At 27.2% G+C, this 16,337-nt stretch overlaps 1 protein-coding gene across 1 annotated transcript in view; it reads right to left on the bottom strand.

The window, feature by feature from the left end:
* LOC107438528 (serine protease 33) overlaps window positions 1-16,107 on the bottom strand; it is a 48,357-nt gene extending 32,250 nt beyond the window's left edge. The window contains exon 1 of the mRNA XM_016050836.4: window positions 15,773-16,107. The gene's annotated coding sequence lies outside the window, so the exon portion shown is untranslated. The remainder of the gene's footprint in view (window positions 1-15,772) is intronic.
* Between the last annotated feature and the right edge of the window lie 230 nt (window positions 16,108-16,337).

Genomic DNA, 16,337 nt, shown 5'->3' with positions numbered 1-16,337 from the left:
AAATTTCCAGTTCTAATTTAAATTTAAGTTGATTTTTTACTTTATGAATCAAAAGTAGTTTATACCGATGTCTAGAAAAAGTTGTTTCTTTAACTACAACCTAATTTATTTATTTGAATTAATTAAATGTTGCAGCAAATAAAATTGCTTTCAAGTGTGGTTTTCTGTTATTATAATTAAAAAGGTATTCATGACTTTTAAAGTAATTTTAAAGTCATACATGCGAAAGGAATACATTATTAGTCATATAAAGTCTAGTGTTTAAATTTAAAATATAATTCAATTTTCTCATTATCATACATAAATCTGCTTTTAAGAAGTTGAATACATCAATACGGTTGTTTTAAAATGCAAGATTGTTTTACTGTCTGTGTTCGTAAATCAAATAATAGACTGGAACTTCACAAAAATGACTCATCAATATTTTTCAAAATTTAGTGAACAAATTATGTTCAAAAATTGAACTTTTTTGAAGATATGAATGATTTTTCATGATTATTCATAGGTTGTAATATTATTACTGAATTTTCAAAATTAAAAATAATTTGTACGAAATTTTAACTGACATAATATTATAAATGAACTTTTAAAATTCGTAATATGCTAAGAGGATCTTAAAATTGTATGTTTTAAATTTTTACTAATACAATAGTACGCCATTTATCCTGGAGCCAAAAATTAAAATAAGCTTAATTAGGCATTTTCAAACCTTCTAAAAATCATATCAAAGAAAGAAGTTTTTCAGTATTTTTTTAACTTAGGTTTTAAAATTTTTAAAATTCAAATTAAATTATTATTGAAATAAGATTAACAAGTAATATAAAATAAAAAATACCCAAAATAAAACATGAATACCTTATTTTATAATTTTTAATTCAAAAGTGTCATTTTAAAGACCTGTAATAATTAAAAAAGAAATTTATTTGCTGATAAGTACTCATTTAATTCTACAACTCCCGTTAATGAGTTTTATTGTTTACATTCTTTTTGAAATTCGTCGTTGCTGATGCTTCGCTTTGGTTGATGAATAGCTTCACTTCGATGGGACTTATTTTTAGTTTTACCGGAAATAAAATCACCTTTGAAACGACCTATTTTCAAGGGAGATGGTCGGCAAAAGTTTTGAAGAAAATTCTCGACATGATAAAAAACACGTTTGTACTTCCTGATATTAAATACTTTCTTCCCACTCTACAAGCAAATTATAAGTTTGATCCCGTTTGCCTTTTCGTTTCTAATTGATTTCGTTTCTTAAGGAAATACCCCTTATTTATGACCCCTTGCAAACAACCACTTTTAAGTAAATGTACTGTTTTTATAATTAAAATATCCTAAATTATTATACCAATAAGCCACCTCATATTGAGAAAAAAAATAGCAAAAACTGCCAGAATCGTGTAATATTTATCATGCTATAAAAAAACCGAAAGGTGCGGAAAATTTTTTCGAAGCGCTTTGACCTGTTGATTCTATCAATTGATTTCGTTTCCTCACTAGTTACCCCTTATTTCGTACCCCTTACGAAAAACCACTTTTAAGTTAATATACTGTTTTTCGTAATTAAAATATCCTAAATTATTATATCAATAATCCATCTCTTATTGAGGAAAAAAATATGACTGAAACTGTTAGAATATGGTAATATTTACCATTCTATAGGAAAACCAAAAAGTGCGGTAGTTTTTATAGAAGCGCTTTGATAATAATTTTGGTAAAATTAAAAAAAAATGGGTTTTATATTGTGTGATATAATTTGGTAAATGTCGTAAAATTTGCTAAATTTATCATGATTCCTTAGAACATGGCTTAAAAACCATTTTTTCGGTTAAAATTGATTTTCGGTTTTGTATTCTTCACTAAACGTGGGGTAATACGAGTTATAATTTTGGAAAAAAGAATTTCCGACAAACTGTTTTACCAAATGAATATAAAAAACTACCAATTTAATAGTTTAAATACCGTATATTTAGATTTTAATTACGAGAGATGTCATTACAATATTGTACGGTAATGTTATCAGAATTTTTCTCTACATGTATCAGTGAAATTAGATGAGAACAAAGAGCAATTGATTTTTGAACTACCTCACGTTAGTAAAATGATTACTATTCTTAGGGGAAAAAATGCATATTTTGTTGTTTAACAGCAAAAATAGCAATTCCTTATAAATTTAGTTTATATATTAAAAATTTAAATTAAACTAATATGTTTAAAATTAATTGATATATTTAAATGAAATTTTAAATTTTTGATAAATTCATAATTTTAAAATTAAAGGCAGTTTGTACCGGATTTAACTGTAATAAATTTATCTTTTAATATATTTTTAAAAAAGAAGAAAAGCTTTTGTAATTTGAATACCAAGCATCATTGAAAGTAAGTCACTGTAAGACATGATTTCATCCAATCATAATAATAAGTAAGAAAGTACAGAAACAGGCAAGAAAGCAATAATTTTTGTTTTAAAAAAGCTGAACATTGTTTAAAAGAACTATTTACAAAATGAACTATTGTTTAAAAACGTTTAAATCTTGAATCAAAAGTAGTAACAGATCTCATTGAATTCAATATATCTAAAACGTTTTTGCAAACTATAATTCAAAGTAATCTCATAAATTTTTTAATTCAAATAATTAAAAATAAATTGCCAAACAACAAAATGTGTCATAGAACTTAAATAAAATTAAAAATCAAAAAAGTTTCAGAAGTGTCTCAGAGAATTTAATTTGTCAAAATCTTAGAATAGTGAATAAACTACTTTCATCAGTATCTAGAACTATAGTAATTTTAATAAGTCAATTAGTATGACATTATAAATTTATCCCTTATATCATTCTGTGTTATGTTTACATAGATATTAATCTAAAATACTTTAACGCTTGAGTTAGCAACTTCATGGGAGACTTATCGAACTAAAGTTTCACTGATTTCCCATAGATGAGTCTTAGTTACACAAAGAAAAAGCATGGTTATAACTGCCAAGATATGATAAAATTTATCGAGTTTCTGATTGTATAGCAACAGAAAAAGGCAAGGCAATTTTTACTTAAGCGCTTTGGTAATGATTTTTGCGAAATTAACAATAAAGTATTAATTTATACCATGCATTAAAATTTGGTAAATTGATTTTTGTAAAATTAACAATAAAGTATTAATTTATACCATGCGTTAAAATTTGGTAAATTGATTTTTGTAAAATTAACAATAAAGTATTAATTTATACCATGCGTTAAAATTTGGTAATTTAACGTTATACTTTAGAAAATGTCACAAAAACCATTTATTCCGTTAATTTTATTTTTCAGTTTAGTATTCTTTACTAAATGTATGGTCAAATGAACTATAATTTTGAAAACCAGAGTTTCCAGTAAGCCTTTACCATATGGACGGTTTAAATACCACATATTTTGGTTTTATTACCAGAATTATGGTTTTTTTAACCAGTAATGTCTTTACAGTACGGTAATTTTACCAGAATTTTTTTCTTTGTGCAAAGGGAGGAAATTTATCTTTACATTTACAGTTATACTCGTAACATATAATAATTAGATTTTACATGGTCTTAACCCTATGATTGTTGTTGTTAGTAATATTCAAAGATACTTAAGAAATCATGTAATGCTATATCAAATTCGTCTCTATTCAATACTAAGGCATACAAGTCATTGTCAACTAAAATTATAGGATGTCAACTAAAATTTAGGATAAGCATTAAATATTATTATATTTATTTATTATTCATTTATTTTGTTTTATTATTCATGTTTATCATTGTAAATTCTCATCTTCTTTTGTTTTCAAACTGGAAATTGTATTGTATCCTTTTGTTGATCAATAAATTTTCACCCCGGATGCCCCCGCTAGGGGGCGGGACGGGGTTGAGCTTTGAATATAAAAATGGACTTAACCCTAAACTTGTTTATTATTTTTTAACACTTTTGATGGTGTTTTTGCAAAATAATGTTTTACAATCTAAATTTATTTTCAATTAACTTTATTTTCTCCAAGTGCCAATATTTAATGCGTGGTCTGTGATTTCAGTCTGGAAGCAAGATTCAATCGCCAAGTCATTGTGAAGGTACAACGAGTGAAATTTGAAAATTTATCATATGCAACTTGAGAATAAGGAGTTTTAAGTCGGTTAAGCCTGTAGTTATTATATCTCTCATAAGTTTGTACTTCCCTTGTAATATTTTTTTCAATTGAATAATTAAAAAAAAAAAGTATGAAATAAATCTAAAAACTACCTCTTTGTAAATAGAGAGCATGGACAGCACAAAATAGCTGCAAAGATTGAAGTTATCCACGGGTCATAGGTTGCTGATCCCGGAATTGATGTATAACATATAAGTATTAGTTTCGAATTGAAAGAGTCAAAGATATATTATAAAATTTGACGTTTAACATCGCACATTATTTAATAAAATGTTTCCGTACAACAAGAGCGTTCTTGAACTCTTTATAAGTCCGGTAGAAGTATACTTCCCATCAATTTCATTAATTTTTAAAGGACGATGGGATGCTATTTTCCCAATTATGATTTATTCGGCGCTTTACTGATAGTTTAGAAAATGCAAAATAATACCAATAAAAGGTTTTGTTTACATAAATGTGAGTAACAGTAAAAGTCACGTGGGGTCAAGAAGAAAGACTAGCCCTGAGGAAGTATTAATTTATTACAATAAAGTATTAATTTATAAAATGCGTTAAAATTTGGTAATTTATACGCTACGCATTCGCTCATTTGATCATTTCTCATTATTTATAAACACTAAATTTATAAATTTGGTTATTTATAAGCTCAAAAGTTCAAACTTTTGACTAATTCTTTACAATAGGTAAAGGTTTAAAAGTCCTATCCACCCTCACACGGAAAACTGTCTTAAAAATCAAATTAAACATAGATAATAAACTAATTGAGTTTATTATTATAAATCAGTCCCAATCCCCAAAAATATTTTTAACCGTACTATAAAAATGGCCCTATGAAGGATTAACACAAAACACAAGAGGGATACCATGAAATAGAGAATAAACTTTTCCTTCAAACTTGTCTTCAAATCAAATTAAACTTAGGTAATGAATTAAATACGTTTCTTTTTGTAAATTAGTCTCAATCCAAAAATATTTTTAACATTACTATAAAAATGGCCCCATAAAAGATTAACACAGAACGTAAGAGATATACTATGCCTTAGAGAATTAACGCTTTCTTTTAAACTTGTACTCATCCGATGATTAAATTTAGAGTTGAAAATTTCGCAACTGCTTACATTTAAGCTATTGGTCAGCGAGACAAGGAAAAATTATCGAGTGTTTGGAATAATGATGAAAATAATCGAGTTAACTTTAAAAATATTACTTCCGCTAGATGACCGGAAAAAAAAACTTGTGCCAATTTAGAATAAGGAGTGGCAGTAAAAGAATAGCTTCGAGACGATTGTGTACCTACTTTAAAGTATACCGATTTTGGGCTAAATTATATTTTTAGGTATAATGAACTGACTTTTGAGTATAATAAATGTTAGGGTACAAATCAGCATCACGAAAATATTAATTGGTTTAGTGAAAAGTAACGATAATAAATTTTAAAAACATTTGCTTACTATTTTATAATATTTTAGTTTCTTTTGGGATAATTAAAATATGAGTAAGAGTTTAAAAAGCAAATAAATCTTATAAAATAAATAAATTTTTGAAAATTAATTACTTTTAAGGGAGTCTGTTTCATGAATATTATAAGTTTAAAATTATATTATCCGTATTAATGTTGAAAAACAAGTAAAATTTTTAAACAGAAAATACTATACAGTTTAACTTGAAAAATCACATCTATGTTTATGCCATTAACAAAGTTACAGTTTACAAAGTTTCAAATCTCGAAAAAAAGTTTTTCCTAAAAATATTTTTAGTATTTATTATTTTTAACTTATCAATAACAGCATGTTTATAACTTTTATTTGCTTTGAAAGTTTGAACTTATATATTTACATGCACTTTTACAGAATTTTGGAACTATAATAACTTATAACTATAAATCCAGAATATAGTATTTTTGTAATTACAAAATGCTTTTTTATACTAAAAAGGAAAAATAAATGCGAAAATATATAACTAAAATAAATACTATTAAAAATTTATGTGCCTATTTTTTTATTATGCAGCACTTATGCAGCAAATTTATGCACTTGTATTGCAAATTTCAAAGTTATAATTTAATGTTTTTTATACAAAAAACATGATTAGTTTAACTAATTAAAATCTTTTTTCAATTTTACAAAATGGCTGCTAAAAAGGTTAGATTTGTTTCTTATGGAAATTATTGGTAAATTTATCATTTTATATTATTTAATTCATTTGAAGTTGATTTCCCTTAAAACAATTAAAGTATCATTAAAAAAATAAACAAACATTTCATAAATATTGAGACAAATTTTACAAAACTATTAATTTATACAAAATAAGCTTGAACTTAGAGTGCTATTTATAACGTTGGATTATTATTGTCACGTTGGTTTTATGAAAACAATTCAAGTGCCATTAAGAAAAAACAACTATCGAAATAAATGTTTCTTAAGTAGCGTAAAATATGCTTTTATGATATTAATAATACATAAAACATCAAAACTATTATTGGAATATATTGATTAGTAAATTAATAAAACAATCGAAAAGAAGAAAAACCTGTTTCGGAAATAAATAAATTATAAAAAATGTAATACGTGCAAGTCAACGATCTTTCAGAAAATGTAATGTTATAAAAACGAGAGGGTAATAAGAAGGAAATATGTGTGAAAGCAAAGATTAAAATTACATAAAAAGTTGCTTTTTGCATAAAACCGTTAGAAAGATCTTTGAACCATGTCATCAATATCACTGATGCGTGGTAAGTAATATTTGGAGGTGTGGCAAGGTTATGAGAAAACAAAGCTCGTTTAACTAAGTTCATGGATGAATCAGAATGGAGAAGCTTTTTCGGCATTTTTGAAGATATTTTGCAGTATAAAATATATTTCTGGCTCAATAAAAACATAAATAAATAAAAATTACAAGTGCAATACTGTTTAATTAGATTGATTCGGCCACTAAAAAAAGTAGGGTCAGTGAGGAAAAACTGATAGCATTAAAATAAGGTTTGTGTTTATTTTGTAAAAAATGCGTTATACTATTTATAAATTTTACAAATTTTAAAAGAAGCACAACCTTACGATAATGAAATTTGATGAACGATTTTATGTCATAAATACAATTTTATGACAGAACCTTCAATTTGTTTTTACAGTAAATGCTTTTTTTTTTTGGCAGACTTCAACACTTTTCACGTTTGACTTTGGTGGGATTTTATTTAAAAAAGAATAATACTCATTATAACCTATAAAAATTTGCAATATGTTTGTGGCCCAATTAACAGACTTTAAAAATTTGGAGGTACATAGCATACAGTACTTGTGGAAAATATGAGGCAGTGGTACGTCTCTTATTATGATGAAATGAGGTAAATAGGTATTTTATTTACATCTTTCTAGACCTTCACAATGGGCTATTGGCGACGGACTGGGAAACATCCCCGAGGATGATGCGAGGACATGCCATCTCAATTTCGATCCTCTGCAGAGGGCGCACCCTCGGTCACCCTCGGTCAGCGGATACAGCGCACCCTCGGTCCCTACTCAGGCTGATGAAAATGGTCAACCACTCTGTAACTGACAGCAGTCAGTGATGCTTGACTTCGGTGTTCTACTGGGAACCGTGTCTTTACTATCAGTTCATTGCGGGACTGTAATGAAATAAATTCTCCGGATCATGTAAAACGTTTAAGAAACCATTTTTATTTTTTTCAGTTGTATTTTTTTGAGAGGGGAGTAATTAAATGTTTTATTTATAAAGTCAGAAACATATCCATGCAACACTCATAGCAGCTAATCAAATGTTTGAAAATATTTATTTATAAACGTATATGTGCTCTGTACAATTAAATGCTTCCTTATTTCTAGATCTAAAGTATTTAAAAACGAAATAACAGTATCAAATTTATTTAAGTTCAATTATAACTGTTATGTAAATTGAAACTGAAGTTATCTTTTATTTGATACAAAATTAAGAACGATAAAACATGTATTGTAAAAAAGAATTTTTTAAAAAAAAACCAAGAACTTTAAAAATTTATACATAGAAAAATTAATTCTCAATGTAGAAGTTCATATTACTTTTTCTAATTTATAAAAGCGAAGCATTTAAAATAAGTTTGCAATACATAGAGTTTACAAATTTTGACGTTTTAATGTAATTGAAAGTAAAGCATTTTTTAATTATGTAAGGAATTGAGGCAGTATGAATAAGTTTTAAAAATTCATTAAATACCACCTACGGAACTAATCAAAATGAAAGGTCGAAATATTTCAGTAACTTAGTTTAAAAAGTGAAGCATTCTCTATTCTAAATATGGAGGATTAAATTGTATTAGTGGAAACAAAATCACAAGCATTTTAAATTTAGGATATAATACTCCAAAGAAAGTTCAATATTGTCAACCAAAACACAAAATTCAGCACTACCTCAAAATCAAATGATTGGTATTAAGAATTTTCTTTTTCTGGAAGATAAAGAAAGAAGACATAAGTGCTCACAAAGTATTATTTTCCCATTGTATACCAATATCAATTCAATAAAAAATTCGAATGAAAGCACGATAACTATTCAGTTGTTTGTTTCCTAAATGAAGATAAGTTATTCATATCCATAAATTGCCTTCGAAATCTAAAAAGATGGCCCAAAAATTGTGACGACCCTTTTTTTTCCCTTCTTCAACAAAAGTGACCTCCATTGCGACACTTTTCGTGCGACTAAACTTAGGTGAGCGGAACGTATTCTTTTGTCCAATTTCTGTACATCTTAACGTCTAAGGAGTGAAGCGAACGAATGGTATTTCATGCTTTAAGATTGTGCACAGTTTTGTAACCATATTTTTTTCAAGAAATGTGGGAAGAAAATCCTGGTGATTGTTGTGAAGGTAGCTAATATTTCAAAAAGGGTATTGTTAAGCTTTTATTGACGAAATGTTAAAACAGTTTTTTTAGATCTAAGATTAAAGCCTGTTTGAAAGTGGACGGAAGTATTAAACGATTCTCTTGAAAAAACCTTTCACGCACATCAACATGTTCACAGAAAACATAAAAATTAGTTAACTAAATGCTTGAAAACAAATGACAATACTAAACAATGTAACAATGTGTTGCATAATTTAACAATTACATGTTTAGCACACCATTATCTCTTTATACTGTTTTAATAATTTGGAGGTAAATAGGACAGCAATGGAATCTGTTTTTCTAACACTATTTTGCTTGGATTATATCAGTATGAAAATTGAATTGTTGTTTTGGACGTATTTTATAAATGATAATAACGTTTACACATAAATAATCTCATTCATTTAGACAAAATCTCTCTATCTTTAATTATTCTGTTAATTTAATTTTCGCTATTAATTTTATATTATTAATTATTATTAAATTGAATAGTTTCCTCTGTACAAAATAATAAATTCAAAACTGCATTTTTCTGAAATTAAATTATTTAAGGGCATGAAAATGTCTTTACAGAATTCGACGAACAATCTGTTTAAAATTCAATGTTTTAATGCTTTTAACATTAGAAAAGTAAACGTATATTGTGTTTCAGAGTACAGTTTTACAGTGACGTAAGTGCTATAGGACTTATACGAGGGTTGCTATTTATATTTCTGGCCTAATAATGAAAAAACAAACATGTAGGATCGAAATTGGTTTTATTGTTTTTCCAAATATTCTCCATGGTGATCAATACACTTTTGCATGCGTTTGAACCAATTTTCAAAGCACTTTTTCCAGTCCGATTGAGGTAACTCCAAAACATGAGTTTTGAATGCATCAACCGATTCTTCGGGGTTCGAAAATCGTTGTCCACGCAATTTATTTTTGATGTGTGGGAATAAGAAGAAGTCATTGGGTGCCAAATCAGGGCTGTACGGCGGATGACCCATCAGTTCGATCTTTCGCTCCGTCAGAAATGCCTTTGTTTGAGTCGATGTGTGAGAGCTCACATTGTCATGATGAAGAATGATTCGCCTGTTCTTCTGCTTTTTTCGAATTTCTCCAATGACTTCTGGCAAACAAATGGTCGTGTACCATTCAGAATTGACCGTTCTGCGTTGCTCTAACGCCACTGTCGCCACATGACCGTTAATGCCGAAGAAACAGGCAATCATTTGTTTCGATGTGTTTCTTCCTCGAACAACTTTTGTTGGTTTTGCCTCGTCTTGGAAGACCCATACAGTTGATTGCTGTTTTGTTTCCGGATCATATGCATAGATCCATGATTCGTCACCTGTGTAGATGTTATACACAGCCTTTGATGTATCTTGAACGTATTTTTCCAACATTTCCTTGCACCAATCGCCAGGAGCCTTTTTTTTTGAGCGTTTGTCAGATTATGCGGGATCCAACGCGAACAAATTTTTTTTACGCTGAAATGTTCATTCAATATTTTATTGATGCTAGTCATACTAATGTCCAAAGACGCCTCTATCTCACGGTATGTCACATGACGATCTTGCTTTATCAGTTCACGCACAGCATCGATTTTTTCTGGCACAGCAACGGATTTCGGACGAGCTGCACGGGATTCGTCCTGGATCGAACATCCACCACGATTAAATTCGTTATACCAATTTTTTACAGTGCTGTAGGATGGCGCTTTATCGCTGAATAAAGAATTAAGTTCATCGAAGCACTCTTGTCTTGACAATCCACGTCGAAAGTTATGAAAAATAATGGCACGAAAATGTTCACGATTCAATTCCATTTTTTGAAAGAGAAGAAGTTTTTAGTTTACTGTCAACAACACAAATGAAGCTATAATGGTAAATCGTCTGCTGAATTTATGTTTAAAAATATCAAACTTTCGATTAAAATCGTCTGCGGTCGCCTAGCAACATTTACTGTTGCCAAGGCCAGAAATATAAATAGCAACCCTCGTATTCAATGAAAATTAAATTTTCTCTGGTTTTATTTTTAAAAGTTTTACATTTAGGAATGAATACGAAAATAAAACCTTAAATAATGATCATAAAGATTCACGGCATATATTTTTTTGACGTTGTAATAATTCATTCCTAACTTCTAAACTACTTTTGATGAAAAGAACGTTTTAAAACAACGTATTGATTAATTTATTTATTGTTTTCTTTGTTCATGGGGAACAGAATTACCTAACCTTTGCATAATTTTTATTTTTGAAGATTCTATTTATTTACATTTTTTGGCTCTTGAAATTTTGAATTAAAACAATACACATATAATACCTATATCTGAAACATTTAATTTTAATTACATATCACTTCAATTATTAAAAATTATTTAAACTAACTTTTAACTTTAATTATATAAATTAATTAAATATTTAACATTATTTTATAACAATTTACCAGTGTCTTTAATGTTTTAAAAATTTATGAAATAACAATCTGTTGAGTTATATCATTTACATGCACATCATGATTAATAAGAATTATAGGGTTACAAATGCCTAATAAACAGAATCTTGCTTAGATTCTAGAATTATGTTTTTGATTCAACCACATGAGAAAAAAATAAGTTTAAAATAGTTAGATAAAGTCATTGTTGAAATCTGTTAATTCAAGAAGTGAGATAATTCAAAACTTTTAATATCCGACATTAAAAGTTCGATATTAAAAAAGTTCTGGATGTACAAATGTATTGGATAAACTGCTTCTAAGAGTTAATTTTCCCATAGGGATTTCCAAATTTGATGACAGCTAATATCTTTTGTTACCGGCTGTAAATGAATGATAGAGTTTTATTATTCTTCCATTATCTTTTTCTTTGAACTAAATATTTCCCTATTTGAACAAGCTTTTTTTCTAAAACAAAAAGCTTTAGTAATCTTCTTTTTTTAAAAAAAAACGATGTTTTCTTTAAAAAAAACGATCAGTTTTTAATACACTCTACTGCTGTTAAGGCTTACATAGTTTGCAACATATATGAGAGTGGGAAAAATGTATGTATAGTAGACAAATAAGCAATGTACCAAAATGATGCCTGCTAAAAATGCAAGTATTTAAAACAGTTTCAAAATTGCTTCATATTTTTAAACAAAAACTAAATTTTAGAAATAAGTATTCCAACTAATAGTGACCTAATAATTAATCCAATTAATGATAGCTTTATGGCATGGTAAAATTTTCTAAATGTATCTTATTTCTTTTCATAAATGAATCATTAGAGGAATCAATCATCAATTAGATGAATAATTTCAGGTACGTTATCAAAATTTTATTATTAATTCACTATACAGTTTCAGCACATGCTATATCATGTATGTTATGCTGTTATAACGTTTTCTATACCATATATCTTATGCTGTTTTAAAGTATTGGGAATAAAATTTTCAGTTTACGTAATAATAATATTTTTAAACAATTTTCAACAAAACTCTACTATTACTTTAGCGAATAGTTTTATTTAATTTTACATAACTAAATTTAATTTCAGTTATCTTTCCGAAAGTTTTAATGATATTTATACACATGTTTAAATTTCTTCTTTTCCAAAATAATAAGCTTTACGTGTGTGTTTTTTCAAATAATTTTCAAGGAAATTATTTCTACGCATCCTCAGTTTATTTAAATGTTTTACAACATTTCATTAAATTCTTTATTCATCTTTGAGTATCAAAGAAATTTTGAAACATAACTATTCCTATTGCTCTTAATTCTATCACCATACATTTTTAAAATCATTATTTAAGACATTCCTAACCCTTGATCTCATTTTTAGATTTTTATGCTTTTTCATTAAATGTTATTCAGATTGCAACAAATGGTTAACTATAAATTATGAAGATTTCAATAGTTTCTCCGAATTATTATTTTTCAATGACCTTTTTATACATATTTTCTAAATTATAATGTACTAAATCTGTTTTCATTTTAGAATAAATATCTAAGATGTATGAACTAAGTTCTATTTTACTTTTGAAGTTTAATATTGAATTGTAATGGCAAAAAGTTTAACTATTTATTGATTAACTTTATCTACCCACCTTCCTTTAAACCTAAACCATAGCCATGAATTTTAGTTAATTTTCTATATTTGAATTATTTATTTTACTATTCTTCTATTTTGAAATGTTAGAGAGTCTTTTTCATCAAAATTTATTCTGATTAAATTACGAAGGCTTAAAATTAGTATTTTATTTGTAGTGTGATTATCCAACTACTCATTTCCGGAGTAGATAAGAATTTGCTTAAACCTACCCATTTTCAAATTTACTGCATTTTTGCGCCCTTTGTTCATATTTCAGCAAATAACGCAGGATATTTGAGTCTATTTAAAGCCTATTTAGGTTTGCCCATGACCTATAATATGAACAAGAATAAAAGGTGGCCCAAGTTTAATTGGGTAACCCGCGAGTAATTTTTTCCTTACTTTGCAATAGCATGCAGGAAAATATATCTTCCTCAGCAAAACACAAAACACGACAAAATCCAATTTTGACATAGATGTGACTAAACTCTATTTACATTTGAAAAGGAAATAGTTTTTGTCGTGATTCTTGCATGATAATCTTTTGATTGTAAATATAAAGGATTGTAAAAGGTTTTAGCAGAAATCTATTGCGAGTTTATGAGGATAAAGCGTCGAAAGTTAATAATTTTACAATCTTTGTAATATGACTCAATGATTTTATATTATGAAGGATCGTATTAATGTGTAGAATAACTGATCATCAATTGAAAATAAAATTATATTTTAAATTGAATACCATTGAATTTTAATATTCTTTGTTCTTTTGCTAAAACCACAATAGAAGGTTATACATTGTATTTCAAGTAATAAAAGTATGCATGATTACATCAAGAATGACTAATTTATAACTGATTAACTGGCTATCATTATTTACTGATTTTAAAGATACTGCATATGTAATTTGATTGTTTCTTTTCCTCTTTTATTCCGCATTTTTTTCAGATTTAAGTAAAAAATTATGCGAAACATTATGAATTATAATAATTTCGCATTTCTACGAATTATTCATGGGTAAGTCAAGTTCTTAGATTTAAGCATTTTACAGTACATGTTAAAATCATAAGAATAAATTTTTAATTTAAATTTTTCACTAATTGAAGATCAATATCAAATCAATAAAATCTGGAAGCATTTATAAAAGCTACTGTTAACAAAAAAAAAATAGTATTCTTCATTTAAAATTTTTTTAAAATTATTGTTGAAAAAATAAAGGAAATATACACTAAATATTTAATATAATTTAGAGTTATTTTTAATAACTAACGTGAGTGGAAGACTTGTATGAATGATATGCTTGATAGATATTTAACTAAGTATGAATATTTAAAGGTTTTACAATACGTTTAAATTCAAATCGATTTTTTATATTGTAAATTATTGTGTCCTCTTTCGCTCATTTTTCTCGAAGAGCGTTATTTTATACTTAAGACTTTTGAGGCTGTATCCCTCTTAAAATTTCTACTGTTTTTAAGGAACTTTAATGTAATTCTTTTACTTTATTTATTAAAAGGGAAAAACACAATATCTAGGGCTATAAAAAGCCAAAACAATGAAGAAAATAATTTTTTTTCAATTTTAGATGAACATGCCTCAAAATATTTTCTCCATTAATTTGCAATATTGTTCTGCATGTTTTAATATAATTTTTAATAGTTTCATATCTTTTTATACCTATTTTATGTAGGACTAAAATAATTCATCAATGTCATAGACTCTTATGTCTTTGAAGCTCTAAAACTTTTTTGCCTTTAAAAGAGCTACAATCATAATAAAATTTATCAACCTTCTCTAATTTATATTTTAGTTTATTTGCCTCACGTATTTTTCGATTTGTGCTTCAAGCGTTGATGGAAGAAATGCTCAACTACAGACTCAAATACATTTTCTGAATTTGTTTATTATTATTTTGACAAAACTAAACAAATAATATCATCACTAAGGAGTTTAATATTTTGCTATCGTAATAAAATTAAATGATTTATTTTAACAACAGAAATATAAAATTATTTTTTTCTTCATTACTATTTCTTGTGGGAAACTATATGATCTCAGCAAAGCTGGTTTCTATGCGTGCTATAGATATACATTAATCTAAGCTGCACAACATATCTTATATAGTACAGGTGAAATTGCGTAACATAATTAATTTCATAATTTGTAAATTTCTGCCGCGAACTAACAAAGCAATTGATAGATTTCTGTTTCCAACAGAGATAAGATAGATTTCTGTTTCAACAAAGCAATTGATAGACACAGTTTTTTTAAAAACCAGGGTTCAAAATTAATTACTTATTTTTAAGAATTATCAAAATGTCGATTATTAAATGATTTAATTCATTAACCACTTATAAAAAAAATTAAAAGCTGCGTAATGTTAAAATGATTTCTTCATGAAATAAAAAATGTAATTTAAAGGAAAAAAAAGTAACTTTTAAAATATTGCAGATAAAGGATGCGAGAAAATTCAAGAAATTTTAAACTGAGACATTAACTATTAAATATTGATACTCATTTTTACTGTCAGTGGTTTTTGAATAATGAAGTAATACAAATATCAGTTACATTAAAACCTTAAAATTAGAAAATTAAAGGATTTGACAGTTTAATTTACGAATAAAAAGCGAAGACATTTGTAAATAAGTGCGAAAGCAATAAAAACTATTATAAGCATAAAGATAACTTACCGTAGTTAGTAAAACAGTAAATCCTCCTTAATTTAATGACTCCGTTTTCTTCGAATGTTCAACATTTGTCCCTTTAATCACACACTTCAAAACTACATTCCTAACGTAACAGTAAAGAATTTTATATTTTATTTGAAAATTCCAAGAAAATCTTAATAAATTTAGTAACTTGCTGTCTGTTATATTTCGTGAATTTAAAAAAATATATATTATTGTATGGTGTTTATGGTTGTGTAGACACCCATGCACCGGCAACAGAGCGCGTAAGTTGCACCACAGAGCAAGCGGTCTTCACCTGTGTTGTTACGATACAGTTCTAATGAGTATTCGTGAGTGACTGGTTGTAAAGAAGAGCAAGAGAAACTGTGAGTGAAGACCAGTCGCCAAGGGTCGACTTTTATCGCCATATTTTAGATTTTTTTCTTCATTAAATGGCAAAACAGTCTTTCTCAATCAATTTTTTTCTTTTGTTTTTAAGATGAAAAATAAGAAGAAAGAGAAAACTGGTGGCATTTTCAAGAGTGTAATTTACATTTTATAAAATGTAAATTAAATGAGTTTTTAA

The sequence above is a fragment of the Parasteatoda tepidariorum genome, chromosome 11 (genome assembly GCF_982258835.1).
Source record: "Parasteatoda tepidariorum strain Cologne lab strain chromosome 11, Ptep-v5.0, whole genome shotgun sequence".
NCBI classification, from domain to species: domain Eukaryota; kingdom Metazoa; phylum Arthropoda; class Arachnida; order Araneae; family Theridiidae; genus Parasteatoda; species Parasteatoda tepidariorum.
This window is presented reverse-complemented; position numbering and strand designations above follow the sequence as displayed.